General features: G+C 34.2%; 1 long non-coding RNA gene across 2 annotated transcripts; it reads right to left on the bottom strand.

Annotated features, from left to right (window-relative positions):
• Positions 1–7337: 7337 nt before the first annotated feature.
• Positions 7338–23033, bottom strand: LOC150094843 (uncharacterized). Of its 2 annotated transcripts, XR_016550129.1 has the most exons (6): positions 22877–23033; positions 22589–22710; positions 22417–22481; positions 19704–19805; positions 8863–8979; positions 7338–7609 (listed from the first exon to the last, which is right to left on the bottom strand). It is a non-coding gene; the product is annotated as an uncharacterized LOC150094843 (long non-coding RNA). The 2 variants fall into 2 exon arrangements; XR_016550130.1 differs by lacking the exons at positions 7338–7609; positions 8863–8979 and adding an exon at positions 17815–18172.
• Between the last annotated feature and the right edge of the window lie 713 nt (positions 23034–23746).

The raw sequence follows: 23746 nt of genomic DNA, 5'->3' as shown, positions 1-23746 counted from the left end.
TTCATTCACTCTTCATCTAAAAATCAGCATCCATGTAGTACCTTCTAAGAAGATTAAGCAAGGTAGCATTTAAAGAAACACCTAGGCTAAGGCTAAGGCTAAGGCTAAGTTTGCATAAATTTCATATTGAATTTCCTAAATAGCATTCTAGTTTTTCCATTTCTTTCAGTAGTGCTTTGAAATTAACTGAAATGTCAATTCCGGTTTATATCATCGTTCACTTAAAATGACCATATTATTATTATTATTATTATTGACAGTATCCGATTGGTCATTTATCATCGATTGTCTTCTTGGAGATGCATCAATGTTTGCAGATTTAAATGCTCAGGAAGATCCTCAGCATTTAAATCTGATATTTCGTCGATCGAATTCATCTAGTAGATGAATGAGGCTTTATTGATCCTGCAGTGTCTCAATAAGATTACAGTCCGGAATCATTTATTATTAATATAATCTTGTTCAACATAAGCAGTTAATATAATGAAAAAAACGAATAAAGCTGAGAAATTAATTAATTAAATCCTATGTTGAATGTAGAAACTAATAGCCCTATTATTTGTTTGTGGCTCTAAATCTGAGTGAAAATATTCATAAACCGATGAAGTGGAACAATGAACTTATTCTGCCTTTTCCCCGACTTCACTTGGTTGTTCATTCATAGTCTTCGGTGTATGTGTATGACGTGTTATTTCAATGACTTCGACATCGGGTTTGCAGAAGAGCAAAACGTCCCTTACTGCAAAGCAAGCACAGCCAAGGAGAAAATGTGCCGTTTGTTGAACAAGAGGTCAGGAAAGAAACGCATATGTAGTATCCCGATTTCTACGTAGGTTGTGTGTTTTACCACGTTTCAAAATCTCCCATGCAATTAGAAACTCCCTGAAGAAATGCCATTGAATGTAGGTTATTATAGTTATTAATGTATGTACGTATAAAAATCATTTATTAGTTAATATCCTCTTTAGTAAATCATTGACAGATTTTGTATAAAATTTGTAAATAAATACTTTTTTATACCTTGTTAATCAAGTAGTGAAATTCGAAAAAAAAAAAAAAACCTTAGGATAAAGCACCCGACCTGGAACCTGACGATCAATGGACAGACAAACAGCTGGCATTCGTCGCAATACGTAGAGACTGAGGATAAATTCCGTTATCCTGATATGATTATTCAGTAGAACTCAATACATATATCATGGTGACTAAAAATAAAATAAAATAAAACAGCTTTCCATTTATGTTATTTAAAAAATAAACTGTTTTTATTTTAAATTTCAAATCATGCCCTTGGACACACTAGAAGCAATGCTAAATAGTTTCAAATCTAATTGTAGCACTCACTCTATAGTGCTACGATGCTACAATATGGATCTAAGGGATCCATATGAACTGTCCTATAACATCGTATTTTCTGTGTGGTAACTGCTTTCAATTGCAGTCGTTCATAACTTTAAATGAGCTGTTTTGCCCGGAACTCTGAACTAATAAAGTGCCTCATCTAAAGCAGCTTCCAAAGGTTTGGTGACAATTTCAAGAAATATGGAACTGTCTTCAATCTAAATTCAAAATCAGATGATTTCGAAAGCCAATCAGAAGAGTTGCAGAAATGGTACGAAAATATTTGTGACATAAGCTCAAAATTAAGAATAAGAAAACGACGTCATTCACGTTGGAACCGTCAAGGAAACTGACAAATGGCTCTCAGTTTAAGGATCCTCCAAAATATGAATTTGAAATTTAATTCCAAGATTTCAATAAAATAAAGAAAGTGGTGAAGTTGTATTAAAGCAAAGTTTAAAAAACGGATCCGTAGATATTTTCTTCAAATATTATTTTTCATGAAAACTTTATTTTCTTGTACCAATAGTTAGTTTCCCAAGAAAATAAGGGTGAAGTAGAACATTTTCAAAAATGCTATGGATGATACTAGATATGATTTTCTCATTACTTTGACTTGCATTGATCTATTATGATGCATGGGGATAATTTATTTTGAAAGGCAATTGATTGAATGGCAAATGTTAAAATTTCTGGCTTTAAGTTCTATCAATGAAAAAGATGTCTGCTTTTCATAAGTTGTAAGTTTCTATATTTGACAACTAGATTTAACAAAAAAAAATACAATTGCTAATTTCATTTACCCTCGAAGTATTAGATAACTTTCAGTCTGTAACTAACTTGAAAAAAAGATTTATGAAAGAAAGGAAATACACTAAATATGTTTACTTCCTTTGTTTGGTTAGAAGTGGGTAATAAACACAATAATAATTGTTCCTTCTTATACTGCGTAACAAAAGGAATATTAAAAGAAACAGAATGAAAATCTTAAAAATAAGTGATATACATCGTTAGATATGGTATCAGAAATGAAAATAAGTTTTAGTCTTATTGACTTCAGTGTGTGGTCTATTAAGATGTCTGTTATGTTTGTTATTTGTGTACTTGTTGGGAGCCTCTTGAATTAGGAGAAGGCTGTAATCCATATCAAAAAGCAGTGGAAACTTCCTAAATATAAAACCGAACAATCTCCCCTACGTGGTTTCTATGTAGTGGTTTTAAAATGCCTGCGATGAAGAATAGCAGGATGGAATGGATGAATAGGATCGTGTTTGAATATTTTAAAAATCAAGGGACTTTTAAATTTTGCAACAAAATCAATAAATTATGAAATTATTATTAGCACTCTTAGTTTTCCACTTAGTGAAAATTTTAAAATCCTTTTCGTTCATATATTTGATAACTGTTGAATTAATGATTATTTCAGTTTAATATAAATAAACTGTATGTGAACATACACAATGTAATCTTTTTTTTAATAATAATCTTTTTTACTTTTCCTATATTCAGAATTCTAAATATCCGACGTGTCCAGACATGTGGCAGTGCTCGTATGATCATTGCCACATGTTTAGCAATGATCATACGTAGACTGCATGATCTAAACTATATGAATGAAAAAAGGAAAAAAAAAACTTTTACAAGCCACTTCGAGCATCCAATGAGAAAAGTGGTGATCGCACATTAACGATCCAATTCACCTCTCACCTGAACCTCGATGTCCATAGCGGGATTCGAAACCATAATCTATGGTTTGGAGTGTGGAGATGCCATTCGCTCGACAAATTAAGCCAGCAATCATATTAACTTATTACTGTAAGGAAAGGGGTGAGGGAAGTGCACTCAGGGGATTTATTTTCTTGTGGATTTCAAAATAATGCAGTAGCAGACATAGCATTCCGAAACGCGAATTCTCATAAGCTTTATGGAGTTAAAATTTTGAAAGGCAATAGTTGCCCTTAGGCTAAAAAGTAATGGATTATAATCCCTTTTATATTCACAATCAATGCCAAACTGAAGATATTTTTTGTATGCATATGTTCATGTATTTTGCTTATATAAGAATTCATAAATCGCATGTTTCCATTCTTTTGCAATTGTAAATTTCCAAAGTTGGCTGAAATAATTTTAATGATTCCTGGAAAATTTAATATTTAATAACTAAAATAAAAACGTAAACACTTAATCACTAAAGTTAATCAATTATTATCAGAATTGACAATGTGAATTCATTCTAATAGTTTTATCTCTTATTTGAAAGGAACTTCAAAGATAACCCTTGTCCTTATATGATTTTGCAAGGACGAACTTCCTTCTTTGTAATCAGAAAAAATACATATTGAGCACTGCTGCTATCTATCCGATACCTTCATAAAGTTGAAGCCGAAGAACTGTTTATAGTTATTTCAGAATTCCCGTTATCATCTGATATATCTGAACAAATATATGAGTTCAACTTCATAAATTTAAACAGTGAATTTCTTTGATGTTCCTCAGCCGCTTAATTTTCTTGTTTTCGCTTTCGTTTTTCATGCCCACTTGGGTACTTTCTTCCATAATAATCTCTCTCACGACTAGTCATACTCTAGAATTAAATACGATAGATTAATTATAAAATAAGTTAATAAATTAAAACAAAATTACTTATCTGATAAATAAAATATATCTAAAATAGATAATATTAGAAAATAAATAAATCTAATATAGATTGAAAACTGCTATTGAAGAAAAATTCTGATGTCGGATAACCTAAAACCAGTTTACAAAATATATTTTTTAAGATGTTTTACAAGTAATGTCACATTACAAAATTGCCATGACAAGACGTGTATATACTTACTTGTTCATAAAATCATAAACTAAAATAAAAAAACTCCTTAAAATTATTAAAAACACCTGTTTTAAAATGCACTTTTCCCTATTTAACACTATGTTGTACGATATTGTTATATATCTTAGAGTAGTTTCAAATACTACCGCTCTAGCGCTACGATCTTACTATAACAACGATAGTTGGTTGTAAAATTATATACATATATTTTTCTATATAAGAATATTTTTATATAATAATTACAATATTAATTTATATAATAATTAAAAAAATTGATTTTTTTTTCAAATTTTTGCGCTTAGCGGGGCCCTGTGCCACCCCACAATTCGCACACTCATGAATACGGCCCTGATTGCAACAAATGTGTTTGAACTTCTTGAAGCGAAAGACGTGTTATTTATTCTTTGCAATAATCTATCCCATAATATTGTTAACACTGCAATTTCGTATTTATCGAAATATTTTGACAATGTTTTGGCTTGCTATCTCTTATCTGGTTTTTCAAGTTCATTTTCGCCTATTTTAATAAAAACAATTTTAATATGTTGATAATTTAATCGCAGAGCAGATACAGCATCAGCTCGTGATGACCATCTTGTGTCGCTGATTCTTTTGATATGTTTGGAATTTGTATCGGCAAAACTGTCTGTAAGTAAATTCCATCGTTGCGTAGATTTAGAAAAAAAAAATTATATACGTTTTGTACGAAATTGAAATAATAAACTGCCTTTGAACAAGCTTCTGCAGCAGAGTTTCCAATAATGTTAACGAAATTGAAATAATAAACTGCCTTTGAACAAGCTTCTGCAGCAGAGTTTCCAATAATGTTAAGTGTGTGAGTGGAACATGGAATGAAAATTGGTGATTAGGTCTATTTTTGTTTTCAGAATATTCTAAAGTGCTGTTAAATAGATTTGGGGAGATTACATCGCCTTGGCGGACCCCTCTTATTTTAACTTCATGTAGTTTGCATTAATATCAAGATGATTGTGGACTCACTTCCAAACAAACAGTACAATGAGCAAAAATAAAACACTACGGAAGAAATATTGTTACTTTTATCAAATTGCAACACATGTAAAATATCTATTATGGTTTAGGATCACAAGATGAAGGCACTTGTCCGCCACGATCTCTCTCCTAAAGCCCTTCATTCATTCATTGAGTATATCACATTCCGTGATCTGAAGAGTGTAGGATGGCTGTCATGCGATGTAGGATTAAAGAAGCTTTATCTAAAAATTTTCGGATTAAAAGCCGATAAATGATTCATTATTTATCTTTAATTCAACAACTTTTAGAATTCCCATTTTCTCATTGAAGTCTTTATTCATCTACAGCTGACTGTACATTGGGCTGAATTATGACGTTTTCTAATCCCTAGTTTTATAGGAAAGAACTTGACATTGTCAGCATCCAGGAATGCGTTAGCAGAGCTAATCTCAGGTGGTATGGTCACTTAAATAGAATGGGCGAGGAAAGATTAGCAAAAAGTGTTCTCTGCCAGGGTGGCAGCAAAACGACCCAGAGGAAGGCCAAGATATAGGTGGATTGATACGATACAAAGTGCTTTGGACGATAGAAATATAAGATCTGATAATGTTGGAATCTTGACAAGTAACAGACTGATTTGGAGGAAAATTGTAGATAGGAAATTAATAATGATGTAATTTTTTTCATGTAGTACTATCATATCCTGTACACCCCTTAAGGGTACATGGCAGGAATTTGATGATGATGATAGTTTTATACGGTTTTTTTTTTTTTTTTTGTAAAGCTTTAATTTTATGCATAATATGATTAGCCTTATGCCTAAATGTATTGGTTAAGTGTTATGTGAGAATTGATAAACGTTCCTAGGCCTTTATGGTACAATTTTCTAGTTTTGTTAACTTCCAGAAGAAACTATTAGTGTTAATATAATAAAATATGTACAAGTTTCTTTCTGATAAAAATATGCAAATGAAATCACATACCTTAGAAGTTTTTTTGCTAAGATATAGGATTTCCTTATTCCTCTTAACATATTGTAAAACACAGTCTCCACTGTTCACCATCATCATCATCAATTTACTGATATATATATATATCTCCTCGAGGGGGGGGGGGTGTTCAGTTTACTTTGACAGCATTAGATGATTAAGCTTACATTATTACTAATCTCCTATAGACAATTTTACTCCAAATTAGTCTATTACTTGTCAGAACTCCAACATTCTTACATCTGACATTTCGTTCTTCCAAAGCACTTCTGACTGAATCAATCCAACTAGACCTTGATCTTCCAATGAGTCTCTTTCCTGCCATTTTGGCATCAAACACCTATTTGGCTAACCTTTCCTCACCCATTCTATTTAAGTGGACATACCACCTTAGATTATATCTGCTTGCACAATCCAGAATGCTAATAGTGACAAGTTCCTTTCTAATCTCCTCATTTTTAACATGATTCTGCCATTGATGCCGTCTGTTGAGGCCACTAATTTTTCTCAGAACTCTCATATCTGTGGTTTCTAATTTTTCTATAATAAATAAAATATTTTTTCTTCTAAACCTAACTCAAAAAATATTAATCTTAAAATTATTTTAATGATTAATATTTTCCTAAAATAACGATTCCATTTTAATTATACAACACCATATTAAAAATTTAACTTTGGGATTTTGATTAAAAAAAAAAAAAACTCAACTCTTCTTGCACGCCTTTTAATTTATAAAAATAGTTGTAACATGTATTTGAATGTAATGCCTTATTAAGTAATTCAGAAATGGATTCTCATTCTATTCAACAAATTTTATTTCGGTGGTTATTTACATAATTTAAATTTCTTTGCCATTATTATGAAAGCCTTTATCAATAAAAGCTGTAACAAAATTTATTACCTAATAAAAGATTGTAAGCCATTTACGTTTCGAAGGCAAACGTGCTTTTTTATTTGGCTATAAAAGAATAATGGATATTTATTATTATTTATTTTAATCTGTTCTTGTTATAATAGTACCGTTTTCTATACGGCTAGCAGCAGTTACAAAAGAGGCATCTGGAGTTTACAAGATTCGTTTCATAAAGAGGTCACAAGACATTTCCGAAGATTTTTTTTTTTTTTTGTATCATATAACAGTTCATTATCTCACCGTACTTTGTTTAGGAACCTCACCTTTCTTAAATAAATATGCTTAAAGCAGTCAAACCTAAATAAGTTGATTTTTTTTGTTTTTTTTTTTAATATCGATCGAAAATTTCCTGCGATATTAAATAATGCCACAATCATCGAAAAGGTGTTGCCGAATCGATGCATCGTCATTCCGGTGTTTGGCAAGTCTCATTAACGAACGTGAAATTGAAACCAAAATTCCTCGACTTCAGTTTGCAATAAACAGTGGTGTAGTAGGATGGATCGACAAGTCGCTTCTCTCTGGACAGAACAGAAAATATACCTGTAATAAAATATTGAAATTTTATAGTTTTAACTGGGTGATTAAATTATCCATGGATTTTTTTAATAAATAGTATAAAAAGGAATACCGTGCGCTATCAGCTTAACCTTCCTTTCAAAAGGAATTTAGGGTCACAGATGGAGGCGCTTTTATACCTTAATCTGTCTCTCTTGAGAACTTTGATTACTTGATAGCGTGCGTTCACTATTTGTGACAGCTGAAGCGTGCAGGACGCCTGTCATTTGATATGGAGATAAGAGAGAGTTACCTTTTGGAATAAAAAGCTATAGACGATACATTGTCTATTTATTTTATTTAATTCATCAATTTTGCCAATCCTGTTTTTCTAATGGAAGCCGTTATTCATCTATGCCGGACTTGAAATTGGCTGAATTATTTCAAGAAAGCATTTCCAGCGAATGTTTCCTAATCCTTAATTATAAACATACCTTTTGTGAATATAATGCGTTAACATACGTAATACAGTAATAATTTAAAAATTCTCCAGTACTTAAAGGTCTTTAAACCTGACGACGTATACAAATAAGCTTTCAAACCGGTAATTTTATGCATGAAGTGGTTAGTCTTATTCTTAAATAAGGGCGTTAATTGCTTGTATTTTCATGACTTGTTTTCGGATGATAAACGCGAACTGATTTGGAAGAAAACCCTGTAATCATCGTGTCACTCGTCTTCGTTTTAAAAGGTCACGATAAAGACTATTTGAATCTTGGAATGAATTCGTATAGAGATTGTTTTCAACCACACAGCAATCGAAACTGACAGAGTTACGGAGGTTTTTTTCCATAAAAGACTATTGTATAGGAATTTAAATGCACACATTACTCAACAGAATAGAGAAAATTTAATCTACTTGAACAAACAGAGTTCCCTGATTTTGGTTATTCTTCTGAATTTCCTTATAGGCTTAGCAGTGTATTACTCAATCGTAGTCTGATTGCATGGAAGATCAGATGTAGAGTAATTCAGACACTGGAATAAACATTTCGTCAGACTCCATCTACCGTTATGAATACTCATCCATATAGTAAGTAAATCATGTATTCAGCTGCCGACATCTTGTGACACACAAATCCTAAGGAAATTAGATTCTTAATATTCTCGACCCCAACCACAGCAGAAGAATAAAATTCTTGACGATTCAAATGCCCGCTCCTCCCCGTGGAATAAAACTTTTGTTTTAATGTATAAGTAAACTAGCATTAATTATTATTCAGGATAGTTAGGCTTACCTTCACGTGGTAATTCTCCATGTTCTTCTGCATAAAAGAAAGTCAAACAAGATTTCTTGTCTGTCGACATATCCATGACAATCATATGCGTTTTACGTCGTGAAGAAAACGCTATTACTGCCAAAAAGAATGAATTTTGAATTTAAAAAAGAAAAAAGAATATTATTGATATATAATTCAGAAATATTAATGATCAGAACCTTAAAAAAAGAAATAATAATTAAGTAATAACACATTTTTTGTAACCTAAAAGTTAATTAATCAACTTTGAGAATCCTATTTTTCATTTTTCATGGAAGTCTATTCATCTGGCGATCTCGAGTATTAACAACTAGTTAGCAGAGATTTTCCACCGTAGTCATTAAATCTAAGCTGAGTATAAAACTATCGATATAGGACGAGAGCTTGCAGATATATAATCATATATTTTTCTCTTCAATAAAAAAGGTGTGGGATAATAGATATGAAGAGTAATAAGAATGAGATATAAACTTCTCGCTACAAGCATCAGATAGTGAACGCTCGTAGAGAAAAATTTAAAAGAACTATCATGGAGAATGAAGAGTGATTATAAAGAAAAGGTTAGAGTAAGAGCAAAAGACATTTGAGAAGTATAAAAAATAGTTTAGAAATTGCAGTATCAAATTATCTTTGTAAAAAAAAAAGGAAAGTTCGCAATGGTTCAGGTATGCCGGCATAAATCAATGCAAATGCAATTCAATAGGAGCAGGTGAATAGAAGAAGCAATCGAAAATATATTCAATGAATTGAAGTAAATTTTCAAAGCTGGAGAACACTGAGGAAGTTCAGAAATGATCATGGACAAATAGAACACAGAATATCACCAAAGGAACATTAGAAGAAAGTCTCTCTCATACTGAGGTAGGAGGGTTTTTTCCGTCCTAGAAACTCGGTTTGTTATTCTCCAAAATACAGAAAAACCGATCTAGAAGAATACACAGTTCACAGATGTAATAAACTGGCCTCATAGCTGTAATTGTTTGTTCCGTATTTTTATGTCTGTTTGAAAACAAACAGTCTTAAGAATGACGAAGGAAAGTTCAATTTAAATATTATAATGTCTCAGTTAAAAATCATTTGGGAAGCCATGACGTACAAGTAAATTTTACAATTTTTACAAAAAAATTGTAAAATTCATCATCATCATCATCATCATTCTGTTCAACTTATTTTAAGTATTTAGGCTTTTTATGGCTTTATCCATTCTGAGAAACTTTTTTATTTAGTCTATTTCGTAGTATGGCCTGGACTACTTGATTTGTATTGAAGAACTCAAAGGCATATGAGTCCATAGAGCTAGGAAGCCAGAAGAAAGATCGTTTCAAGTTCGATTCTAGTCGTCAATTAACAGAGCTAAAATTTTGTAAGCATTTCTTGATCAGTTAGCAAGTTAGTCGACATTTGACATCGGCAAGCGGTTTTCTTTTCTTTTTCTTTTTTTTTTTCCTGGAAACACGAGTTTTTTTAGTTCAGCAGCTCAAGAAATTTTACAGTAAAGTGGCGTCAGGTATCTACTGTTTTCTCTTTCTCGATTGTTATTTAAAATAACTGATAGTCGTGGAGGAGCTATCTGTGATTCACTGGAAATCATTTTCGAAAAGTTAATTAAGCTATCGGTCTTGCCTACTCCCTTTCAGGAATAAAAGTTGTTAGAGTTTTATGTTATTTACAACGTTAATACAGAAGCGTATGCATTAATAGCCAGTATATTATGTTTGTAAATGATCCTGTGATAAGACCAACTCACAGACTTCGAACGTCTGCCTCATTAAACTTTTATCAAATTGTAACAATATTTTCACAAAGTATTTTGGCTAGTTGTGAAATGCGTTTTAGTTACATTTCTAGTACCGAGTGGGACGAACTTTGGCTTAAATAACAGCAGCAACTACACTTTGGGACATGCTTACAACCCATTTCTATGTTGCCACAGGAATATCCATCCATTTTCTGCACAAAGCTGCCCCCCCCCCCCCATTGCAGATGCTTATTACGACCGCTATGTTCTCTGGAGCGAATTCGATGTACTAATTCTTCTCAAAGATATTCGATGGGGTTGAGGTCTGTACTCTGAGCCGACCAGTCCAACACTTCAACGTTGTTCTGTGGAAACCAGTCTCGGACATACGGTGCAATATGACATGGAACATTGTCATGCTGAAACATGCAACAGTCACTGCCGAAGTATTTCCACAGCGATGGAAGCACGAAAGTGTCCAGGATATCCAGATAGCCATAAGATGTAATGGTTTGGGACACGTCCAACAATGGACCGAGTCATATCTAACTGATACACCCCCATACCATTAACGAGCCTCCACTAACCTTGACACATAAAAGGATTTAGTCCTGCTGGAAACATTCCCTGTGCAATCTCCAGATCCTGTGGATCTGGAGATTACACAGGGAATGTTTCCAGACATAACCATCAGAATGAAACATTTCGAATCGTGATTCGTTGCTCCACAGAACCCTTTTCCAATCACCTACAGTGCTGGAACATCGTTTGGCATTGAAGATATGTGTGTGTCTTCTTCGCAGTAGCTCTGCCGTGGTAACCTACGGCACACAACTCTCTGCAGACAGTTCTAATGCTGACAGGTCCCCCTGTAGCAATTTCGAAGTTGAATGTGGGGTTCGCCGCTGATGACATGCAGGATGCTCAAACATTTCGAGACAGAGCTCAACGATCTCGGTCAGTGAGTGTCGGTGACCATGCAGGATGTTTTCCTGCTGTGGTAGCACCATCAACTTTCCACCTACAAATGGCATAAGCAACGGTGAATTTCGGTACACTGATACGGGTAGCAATGTCACGGAAAGAAAGACTACTGATACCCATTACCATTCTATGTCGGAAATCTGCCAGTTCAGCTGAATTTTAAACTCGATGTTAAGAAGCCAGTGGCATCTTAACATCGAGTACAGTGCTCAATTTTATCCATTTCAAGGGATACAGACAATACCTGCTTCAGGCAGCTGTATAAAACAACCTCCTTGATAGAATGACTTGCAATTTCACATGGATACTTATGACAGATGTACTAACTTAGAAAACAAATCTTGCCGATAGTGTTGCGGTCTATTGTCGAGAAACTTTCAGACCACTCTCGTACTTCTGCTATATCAGAATCTGATATTAGTACTATCTTAAACTCAATTATATCGACAAGTTGGAATAGAAATAAGACTCGAGAGAATCTTATTTCCATTCTGAATTAGAATGATTTGTATTGTTCCTTTGTGGTTTTAATCTCTTGCAACTTGATTACAAATAACTCCTTTTCTCCAAATGGGTCGTCACGGACATTCCTGTAGGCTTTGGACGACTGGCATTCTGTGCTGCATTTTGTTTTTGAAGTAAATTGCTTTTCATTTTACCTATCGAAACTTACTGATTTGTAATCGATTAAGGTAGCTTCTGAAGATTTCCAGTGACAGCGGTGTTTTTTCCTCTTCAAATGAGATTCGGTTGACAAACAAGTACACATCATCAGCATATGAGTTTATGTCATGAGAACTGCAAGTATTTATTTCTGATGTTCTGCAACAGTTGTAGTAATAGTTGCTGCAATTGGGCTTAATCAGACTTAATTAAAATAGACGATTTTTTATGAAAATTACTACCAGAGTTAAACTTTGATATTAAACTATGTAAAATGTTCTTCAGTTCAAAAACGCAAAATTTCACTTGCATTAGTGTCTCTTCTCTCAAATAATTTGTACCATTTAAAAATATACATAAATCAGCTAACGCCATTTTTCCCCAAAGGAAGTGGAGAGGCCATTTAGTGGTAATATACAGTAACTTTTGAAGACTGCAGAGAAGCCAGCATACACCCTGAGCAAATGACAGATTAGTCAGTTCAACACTATTAGTGATTTTAACTGTCATCTGTCGAGTCACCTGTGAGCCAATATAGCAGCATCTTGTGGGCATTGACCCTCATGCCATATATTATTATCAGAATTACTGAGTTCAACGATAGTTTTTCTTTATTTTAAGGGATAAAAACCCAACTTAACCGAGCCAGAGATCAATTCGAGAACCAGTCGAAGAAATTCTTATTAAATTCTTCTAGTCGGCGATTAGAATTGAACTTAGAAAGATCTTTCTTCAGGTGGCCTAACGTTATGGATGTAAAAACCATTACCACAGGCTAACCATTTAAAACCTCTCAAAATTCGTATTATGCCATCAAAGTCATTTATTAATTCCACTGTTTTGCTCTATTATTTCTTTATTCTTAATTCCTCTGATGCTACGGAATTTAAGATCCCATCAATTCTAGAAGATCTACTTTTCAATAAGACCAGTAGTAAAATCTCCTATTAAAATAGCTTGAATTGAACGTATTAATTCTGCAGTTAGCTCAGCCATTCTATTCTCTTACTCTCAAGAAATTCTCTTCCGTTAAATAGTTTCCACATTAATATCATATATATATATATATATATATATATATATATATATATATATATATATATATATATATATACACACACACACCGTCAGCTAATACGATACGTGAACAACCTTGGTCGACTTTTTTCCAAAATGTACATTTAGCCATGTGATCATCACCTTGCGCTTACACATAGGCCACACCGTGCCATGCGACGTCAGTATTCATAGCCCAGTCTGATGGAACAGTGTGGCTATGTGTATAAAATGTATGTGTACTCTGGTCCGTTTCCATTCCAATAACACTTTACGAGGCCAGCTAATTTTAATTAATAAAGCATCTGATTAAGATTCTTCAATCATCGAACAGGGTTCGAATCCATGGTTTGAAATCCATCGAACAAATCGCCAACTATTTAAGTGAAGCTCCATTTTCTGTTGTTCATTTGATGAACTATCAGAAACAATTATGCAATCTAAATATTAGACTGAAAATCTTGGGTGAGAAAGAGAGGTGGTGCATTCAACAAAGGGGTGTCATATCATTTGTACATTTATTACAAATGAAGTTCAATGGTAACTTTCTTTTACAGAGTGAAATATTTATTGATATATTACTGAAACAATTTTGTATATTTTAAATTATAGAAGAAAATCATTCTAAAGTTGTTAAGTTTAAGAAATTTTTCTAAAAATACTAATTTTTTATATACACCTTTTAATTTATAAAATCATTATGATATATCTGAATGTAATTCTTTATTCGTTAACTTTCGTTAACTTTCAGTAATAATATCCATATTGAAAGTTGATATGTTTTAAACAATTCTGTTCCTTAAGATTTTATTTTATATTTTATTTTATTTTATGTTTTATTTTGTAAACTTTCGCACTGAAGTGCGGTGCTACATACGATGGTTTACCAGAGCAAAGGCCGATGTCTTTACCCCGATAGGCTAGAAAAGCGAAAGCCAAAATTCATCAAGATCTAGCTCAAGCCGGTATGAGGTATTCTAGAAGTGATTTGTTGGTGACGAGGCCAAGCCACCAGTGTGCCCTGCAAAGCTCTAAGCCAGATCTTAATGTCTACCGAATTAATGCCTATAGAAGTCAAGTCTTTGTAATTCTCATTGCACCATACACCATGAAGGGAGATGGTAGCATTAGTGAAATGAGGAGCTACCTCAAACTCCTCTTCAATCTGTCGAGCAAGATCTATATTCTGCTCATAATATGAGACCTTGTTCCTATGACTGACAACAAGTCAGTTCCCAGTACCCACCATCTGTGCATCCAAAACCCAAACTCTTTCATCCTTCTTTGCAATTAAATCGGGCTGTCTAATACCAGCTGAAGTCCTATAGTGCAGTCCAATCGCAGTCTCCCAACCTTTGCTTTTCAACCAGTTATTTAATATGTAGACAACGGCATCATGCCGCTTCATCCTAAACCATAAGTTCGAAAACAACATTGGGCAATTGAGAAAGGGTTTCACTGTAGCGGCAACCTGCCCTACAAGAACTGTCACCTCTGCCGCCACGGGTTGTGCGTGTCCTTGTGGGCAGGTCATTGATCCTAGTCCTGATTAAGTCAATAAATTCATAACCAGGTAGGAGTCCAGTACCTCCCCGTACCCATCGATGCTGGGTATGGGAATTATAGTGATGCACCGTCGACAGAGCTATATAGCCCATCTCTTATGCTCTGCGATGCAGTCTCTATCGGTTGACCTTGATACCTGGTCCACCCTATAGAAGACCTTCGGCGTACTATAGGGTGCACCAACAACAGAAAAATGAAATGCATTACTGCAAATTTAAGAAGTTTCTAAGAAATTTCTAATTTCTTAATTATATCATAACAGGGGCGTGGGATAAGCCAGCAGAGGTAAGGGATACCAAGTTCGCCGTCCTTCACATGGCATAAAAATAGGAAACAGGAGTATCTAAGGAAGCCTAAGTCATGAACGAACGGCACAGCGAATAGCCCTATCCATACGGGATAGTACTGAGACATAGGTACTCCCGAGTATCAGTTTATGATAATACCTAGGGTGCAAATACTTTGCAAGGAGGAAAAGCCTTTGTTGGGGTTTGAGTGGAGTGTTTCTTAAGGATGACAAAGCATTTTCTGAGGAGAAGGGAAGGTATTTCCATTCCTTCAGGACAGTAAAGCAATGCTATGGCCTATCGTGCAGGAAAAATTTCAAGATTTTCGGCCTTTAGCTTCTTGATACGCCACAAAGGGACAAGTGTTAATGAGCAGCTAATTTATTGCAAGTGCTAATTTATGGTAAGGTTGTCAGCAAAGGCCATAGCATTAAAAGAAGCACCAATAGCCAAATATGGTTAAGTAGAGAACGAAGAAACTCATCATTGATGTAGTTGAACAAAAGAAGGGATAGAGGGTCGCTTTGGCGAACACTTTGGGAACAGAAGTCGCACAGGCACACTATATAATTAATTATTATTACATGACACCTCCAGGGAGTCCAACGACTCATCGAGGGAGACATATGCTCTACATCTCTCTGAATCCACTATTCAATCCACTAACTACAACTAACCGCAACTACACCAACGTCATCTACTGCCCGTCACCACCACTACTATTTCCGCAGAAAATCACAAACATCCATGCCCAGATTCGAAACCGCAGTCTTTTGGCTGGAGATCGGATACTCTAACCGCTCTGCCAACCAGGCCGGCATATTAATAGTTAGATAACTATCAAAGGCTTTATGAACGTCCAGGGCTGTCATAAGCAAAGGTTTAAGATATCGGTGGAATCGGAAAGGAGGGCAGAAAGAATATAGATGTTCTCAGCACAGCCAACCAAAGGGACAAAGGCTCTCTGCCTTTATGTCATGTTGGATATACTTTTGCAGTCTCTTGACTAACACTTTATGATAAAGTCGAAAAAAACAGGGGAAACCTGTAATCTGCAGCTCTAGTAGCGGTATCCTTCTTTGGGATAAATGTAGTTCTTAAGTTCCTTAAATAAGGTGAAATAACTTTAGTTGCTAGGAAAATGTTCAGAAGATCTTGAAGGATTTGAATGGGCACTTTCCTTAAATGTGATACTGAAAAGCCATCAGTGCCAGAAACTGAATTACTAGGAGGTAAAGCTGATACAATTTCTTCGGTTTTTCTACATTTGCGATACGGGAGAGTAAATGGCTAATTCAGGGACAGACCCAAGCGCACAAGGCTGGTTTTGATTAGGTAAATGCAGTGGTGAAGTACTCTAAATTACACAAAATCTTTGTGCTGTTCTCAGGAGAAAGGCGGAGATGCCCCATCTAGTATAATCATTGCACACATCCCGGGATTCTTCTTATATAAGGTTTGAATTTCTGCATAAGCCCTCTTCCTCAATCGCATACGTGAAGGCAGACTTCCAGGCTGGGTTGTCTTGGTTGTCGAGGCTGATACTGCTTCTCAGAAAATACATTTTGCAGATAATCCTGAAGATTTCTGGCGATATCATGCCCACGAATAACTCTTCAAGAGACGTTATTCGTGCTCATAAGAGTTGTATGATTATATTCTGCTAAAGATTGATGATCTAAAGTTAATGCTAACTTGGAAATCAGACCCTCTGTTGCTAATCCTGGTTGTTGAAAATCAACTTGAATTTGAGTAGGAATGGAAGGCCAGGTGGGAGGTACGGAGATATTACCCATCACGCCATTCCTAGAAAGTTCTGTAAGCTCATTAACAAGCTGTTTGTATCCTGCTAGTCTGACCTTTAATAGCATGAAACGTATGATGAGGCAGTACATCAGCCAAAGTCTAATTTAAGTTCCTAACACCTGCCGCCACCAAACGAACTGCGTGGGCAGCAAGAATACGCTCCTCCTCTGAACTCCAGCTCGCTTTAATGCAGTCAGTATAGATAGCATCGTTCACCTCAACAGTATGTTTAGAAGAACGATGCACTTCAAATTTGTTTTTGTTTTTCAGGACAAATTAAATGATGACTAGGGAAGCGATTTGAGTCTCCGGGATTGGTGTTTTCCTGCGTAGCGTCTATCGGTACCGTGTCGGTGAATGCTTTTCCGTGGAATATGAGCGGTTCTGTTCAGTGACAGGATGAGCCTGTCACTGAGTGGAACCACCGCTGAGTTGGACGATCCTTGAGTCAATCTTAGGGAGTGGCCTGGGGAAATCGCCTAATTTTTAGAGAAGCCATTTACGTACACCTTAAATATTCTTCAAAGAACCTGACTGCGGTGGGAATAAGTTCTAACTGTAACAAAATGACATTTTTTAACATACATGATTTAAATTACTTTGCTAATGTTATGACATTGTTTCCCAGTAAATGGGCTGACAAAATTTATTAGCTAATAAAAGATTTTCAGCCATTTCAAGTTTCAGAGGCAAACACTGCTTTGCTACATGGCTATAAAGGAATAACGGATCGGATATTTATGACCTTTTCTTTTAATCAGATCACGATGTGTAAGAAATAATAGCAGCATAGATTGTTTACTACAGTTAGTAGCAATAAGAAAAGGTAGATCTGGAGTTTAAAAGTTTTATTTTGTAAATATATCAGAAGCCATTTCAGATGCACTTTTTGTATAGCATAACAGTTCATTATATCGCCGTACTTCGCTTGGAAATCTGGCCTTTCTTAAATAAGAATTTAAGAAAGTTTAAAATTTAAAATTTTAACTGCCTTAGAATCCTTAAGGCAGTTAACTCTAAATCATTCACTCCTATTGTTAATATCAACTGAATGAGAAATTAACTAATCATCTGGCAGGTATGGTTGATACAAATCATGGTCATTGGGGTGTTTCACAAGTCTCATTAAAGAACGTAAAGTTAACATCAAAATTCCTTGACTTCTCTCTGGACAAAACAGAAAACACACCTGTAACAGAATAAAGAAATTTTACAACTTGAACTGGGTAATAATCAGCTATTTATCTTCAATAATATTTTAAAATTATCCATAGATTTTTAATCAATAATATAAAAATGGGAGACGTTGTTAGTGCAATCAATTTAACTGTCCTGACAATCAGAGCATCAATGAGATTATTTGTCTGAATTTAAAAAAAATCCAAAGTTAATATATTAATTCAATTAATCAGGTCTTATTTCCAGTTTTTTTAAGTATTTGGACAAGTTCTATATAAAAGTGGTCACTGAATAAGTGTCAGATCTGGACAAGATGACCTTCCCGTGTGTGTGTGTGTGTGTGTGTGTGTGTGTGTGTGTGTGTGTGTGTGTGTGTGTGTGTGTGTGTGTGTGTGTGTGTGTGTGTGTGTGTGACCACTTTGATTTTTATACGCCTGTAACTTTGAACAGCGATATCTAAGCTATTAGTATTCTAGAGTGGTTTCATTTCTCTCCAATCACACCATAGATAAACTGCTTGCACTACCAGTTAATCATTCTGAATTCACAAAGTCATCGTGCGACTGTTTCGTTTTCTTGTTCCTCAGGTACAGGATGGAGAAATTGTCTAATTTGGACACTTATAACAACTAGTAAAGTATCACCACATGCTAAACTCATGGTACGCGAAGAATTCCTTTTTTCAGTTGTATATTCCGAAATTGTCATGGCATAATTATGTCTATACGTCACGTGCTCAGTTAGTCCGTTTTTCCTTATTGGCCTTCCAAGCCTAGATACCATACATGTTTCAGTTTGTTTAATTGGCCTGACATAGCAGCTGTGTGTATGCAGGCAAGTTTTCCCACATTACTCAGACTCGTATGTCAAAACAGCACTTGCGGATTCACGTGATCTGTTAATTTAAATTGCAAAATCATAAATATGTTCTATGATAATGACTTACATCCTTCCGAAGAGTTCTCGTTCGAAGTCCGCAGTCTCTTATCCAAGTGCAATAGTTAGTTTATGAGTAAGAACCCAGCTTGACAGGTGTCTACAGCTGGTGCAAGCCAAATGTAATTAACAGAAATATACTTATAAGTATATTACATTCTAGAAGAGTAAATGATCCGATACTTATTTCTACATAGTGGATTTAGTTAGTCACCCATTTTGGAGGTTCCATTTCTCACAAACAATACAATGAGCAAATAAACATCACGAAATATTGTTAGGTTTGTTAAATTTCGCCACATATACATCTATGGCGTCTAAATGTAACCCGGACACTATAGTAAAGATTTATTCGGATTCCATTGGGCATTGTGAACATTCACCCTTATTGAAAATAAATCATGTTCTGAGCTTACAATACTGGTGGCACTCCAGAATCTCAAGGAAGTGAAAATCTTACACTGACTTCCTTCCTAACCCCACAGAAAAATAAAATCGTCCACCTTCCACCCAAACACCGGACCCTCAGAGCAGATAAATATATATTTTATTTTAATGAAACAGTAAACTACCAATGATGACGTTCTTGAAAAAGGTATACTCACCATTACGAGGTATTTCTCTTTGATCTCCTTGATACTAAACGTAAGTCAAACAAAACTTCTTATTTATAGACATGTCCATGAAAGTCAGATAAAGTTCATTTTCTAAAAATAAAATATAAATTGACAAATAATATTAATGATAAAAACAGTAAGAGGAAAATATATTAATACGACAGTTAACCATGGTGGCTAATTGAGAAGTAACATGTATATTAAAAAAACTATCAACAGAAAAAAACATACAGGAAAATCACTAACACCATATTCTCCGAAGAGAATGGGAGGAACTATTTTATATATTTGGTAATATATAGACTGCGGGAGACCTTCATTCATTTAAGAAGGATGATTTTGGAATTCCTGGGGAATAGAGTAGGGTTGACAAGTATACCAGCACATGATTCTAGAACTATCAAATTATGTTGTTCAATTTTGTTTGACTTCATCTAGGAGCATATAGGATGTGCGATCAAACATTTATTTTTTTCTCTCAAATATAAAGCTACTTCCCTAATGTTCCATGCTGATCACTTCGAATAAATTCCGTTGTAGTTTGATACAGGGACTCCATTTGCGAAAACCTTCTCAAACAGTTCATTCTTTTGAGATCGATAAGCATGGAACATTAGAGAACTAGCTTTATATTTGAGAGCAAAATATAAATTTTTGCAATTTATCGAAATAATAAAACTGCTTCAAAGATGATGTAGTAATAATATATTTTTCTCTTTGCTGAAAATAAAAGAACAGGAAAAGAAAGTCGCAGAGTAATAAATATCAACAATAACGAAAGTGTGGAACAAAGGCATGGTTTGGAGTACAGAATGTCCTCAAAAATTTAGCTGCAATCCGTTGCATGTGATAAAACCTTAACTTATCTCTTTAGGAATCTCAGTTAGCTTTGTTACGATGATCGTTTGATCACATCTTATGTTGTCTAATCAGTTTATGGATCAAGCTTCATAAAAGAACAGTTTGCGACCGAGGAAGAAGCAAATGAATTCTTAACTTCAAAACAGTGTCTTTTAGCTGCAATTTGGGGAAATTTATAAAGTCGAAGATCTTAAAGGAGATATGCAGATAAAGGGATCCGAGAAGAAAAACAAATTATAATTACTTAGATAAAAGGCTAGAAGCACACTTATTGAAGTTCATAGAATTAATCGAAAAGATAAGAAACTAAACTTAAAGAAAGATAATTAATTGTAGATCTCATTGATATCTTGAAATAAAAAAGGGATTACAGACATTTTGACTGTACGGGAAAAATCGTTAATGACTTTTCTAAAGAGCCTTGTAATCAATACAATTAAATATTCATTTAAGTCACGTTTTGATTTAGTCAAACTAATCTAAATTAGAGATCTATACTGCATCGAATTTCTTCTTGATAAGGGATACTCGCAACTAATGACTTTTAAAAGAAACATCCTGTAGTATGAACAATTATTATAAAAAAAAAACGTCTGGAAGAAGAACAGAAGAAAGTTGAGAAGTAGCAGAAAATCTTAGGAGGGAAAAGTGAGACGTGAGGGCTAACTAAGCGATAGTTGAAGTTTCCTGGCATACATCAAATGCAATGATAGGAGAAATAGGATGCTAACGAAGCAATCAAAAATATATGCACAAAATGCAAATCAATTATCAAAGTTGTAATATTATATGAAAGACACACACACACACTTAGATAAGACTAAAAATGAGAATGTTCAGGTAGAATACAAAATAAGAAGAAGGGATCATATTAGAAAAACCGGTTTCAGACTGAGAAAGAGACTTTTTCCTCAACGGAAATTTGAATTTGGCATCTCTCAAATCACGTAAATCATACAAAAGGTCACATGCAATTTACCGAAATAATAAAATTGCTTCATAGATGTAATTGCTTATGCCATAATTTTAAAAACACATTTACTGTTTCATCATTCAGTTCAATTCTGCTTAAGGATTTAGGCCTGATATTGTAGGATGAAAAAAGTAGATTATCTGGGGGAGAGGAGGTATAGGCTCTGTTACTCCCGTACACAAGACCAGTTAGTTTATACCGTTCAATAGAAAAAGTTCTTATAACGTTTCCGGGTATTCAAAACAGTATTCAAAATTATATCTTTACAATGGGAGGGCAAAGGTCATGTCTCATCCTCTTCTTTGCTACACAGGCGATGGTTTACAGATAGTCATTAAGAGCTGGTAGCGCACATCGCTTATCATGAAAAGAAAACAATCAAAATAGTAAAAAAAGCCACGCTGGAAGAAAAACGAGGAAGACGCACGCAGAATGAAGAAATAATGATGACCACAAGAGTTAAATTTTCAGAATAATGACTACTTATGAAATTTAATGAAATCTGGAAAACATTAGAAGAAAAAATGAAACAGTTCCCCCACACCAAAGGTATTAAATAGATGCTTTATATGCGTAATTGCAGGGGGAAAATTCTGGGAAAAGAGGCTTCTTCTTTATTACCCTGAAAAGATGTTTAGTCACATAATGTAGTATTACAATAGCAAAATCTATTGCTTATTTATTTCTGTAAACCAACCTCGTTTAGCTTTTTATTAAATCACATTTTTGAATATCACATTTTTAGAAATGCATTAAAGCCAATGTAACTACTATTAAAAGGTTCTATTTCTGTTGATATTCTACTATAAAAAACTAAATTAGATATAATATTAACCAAATAAGGTATATGTATATCGATATACTTACGACCCAAAGTATAACTGGCAGAAGTAACCCACGACTGGTTGAAGGGTATCGTAAGATTATAAACACTATCAAAGCAAAAATGGAAATAATCAATTTCACATTATAAATTGCTTGTATTTAAGCGATGGGAAATAGTTATTTTAGAATAATCTGTGGTAGAAAAATAACTCACTAGTCAGTTTGCAAATATATATCCATTGATCTTGACTGAAGACTGAAGTCATATTTTATACATGTGAAGTTCGGGTACGATAAGTTCATTGTGTGGGCCAAGACATACCATTCACCAGAAAGCTGCAATACAAACATATCAGGTTCTAATTTTGTTAACTGTAACAATCATGCATTTGTGTGGACAAAAAATATGAATGTGATGTGGTTTTCATCTTGTATATTGCACACCACGAAAACCTGAAAGACAGTACGAAAACTAATTACGTATTCATTTTACGAGACATACCTGTCATGAGTCCAGATAGAGACCATCGTCTACATCACTACAGTCGCGTTCTGAGGGAGGGAAGCACTTGGTTATGCCTACTATTAGAAGGACACGCGCGATGACACTCTGCGAGTAGCGGAACATATTGACAGACTTGACAATCAAACCAACAACTATCATGTAATGCGTCTGATCCTCTTATAGAATAAGATTACTGCCGCTATAGGAAAGTTAACAGCACTTGTGCACACGTTTTTTTTTTCTCCTGATTAAACAAGGAAGTTTTGTAGTTCGTTGTTGCAAAATCATATAAGGACAAGGGGTTATCTTGGAAGTTGAAGTGCCTCTCAAATAAGAGATAAAACTATTAAAATGAATTCACACTAGCAATTCTGACAATAATTCATTAACTTTAGTGATTGAGTATTTTTTATATTTTAGAGTTATTAGATGATAATTTTTCCAGGAATCATTAAAATTACATCTGCTAACTTTTTGGATTTGACAAGAAAGTAAACAGGCGATTTATGCATTCTTATATAAGCAAATACATTATCATATACAGTGGTGGCTCGTGGCTTGAAATCGTGGGGGTTCTGCAACTTTCGAAATGTACATACTGTACACACTGTATTACGTGTTTGGATAAAATATCAAAATTATGGTAAAAATTAAAAAAAAATTAAACATGAAAAAATATTTTTTATTATCGATAAAATTATACAGTTTGGTATAATTCAAAATTACTTAAAAATAAAATCCATTATCATAACCCCAATAATGTTCTAAAATAAAAACTATAACAAATGTTATGTCTTTAATTGTAATGTCCAGATATTTAAAAAGACGGAGTAAACACGATAAGCACTACGAACACTTTACTACTGG

The sequence above is a fragment of the Typopeltis vanoorti genome, chromosome 21 (genome assembly GCF_054136105.1).
Source record: "Typopeltis vanoorti isolate ZY-2024b chromosome 21, IOZ_Tvanoo_1.0, whole genome shotgun sequence".
Classification (NCBI taxonomy): domain Eukaryota; kingdom Metazoa; phylum Arthropoda; class Arachnida; order Uropygi; family Thelyphonidae; genus Typopeltis; species Typopeltis vanoorti.
Note: the sequence above shows the minus strand (reverse complement) of the source record. Positions and strands in the feature narration are given on the sequence as shown.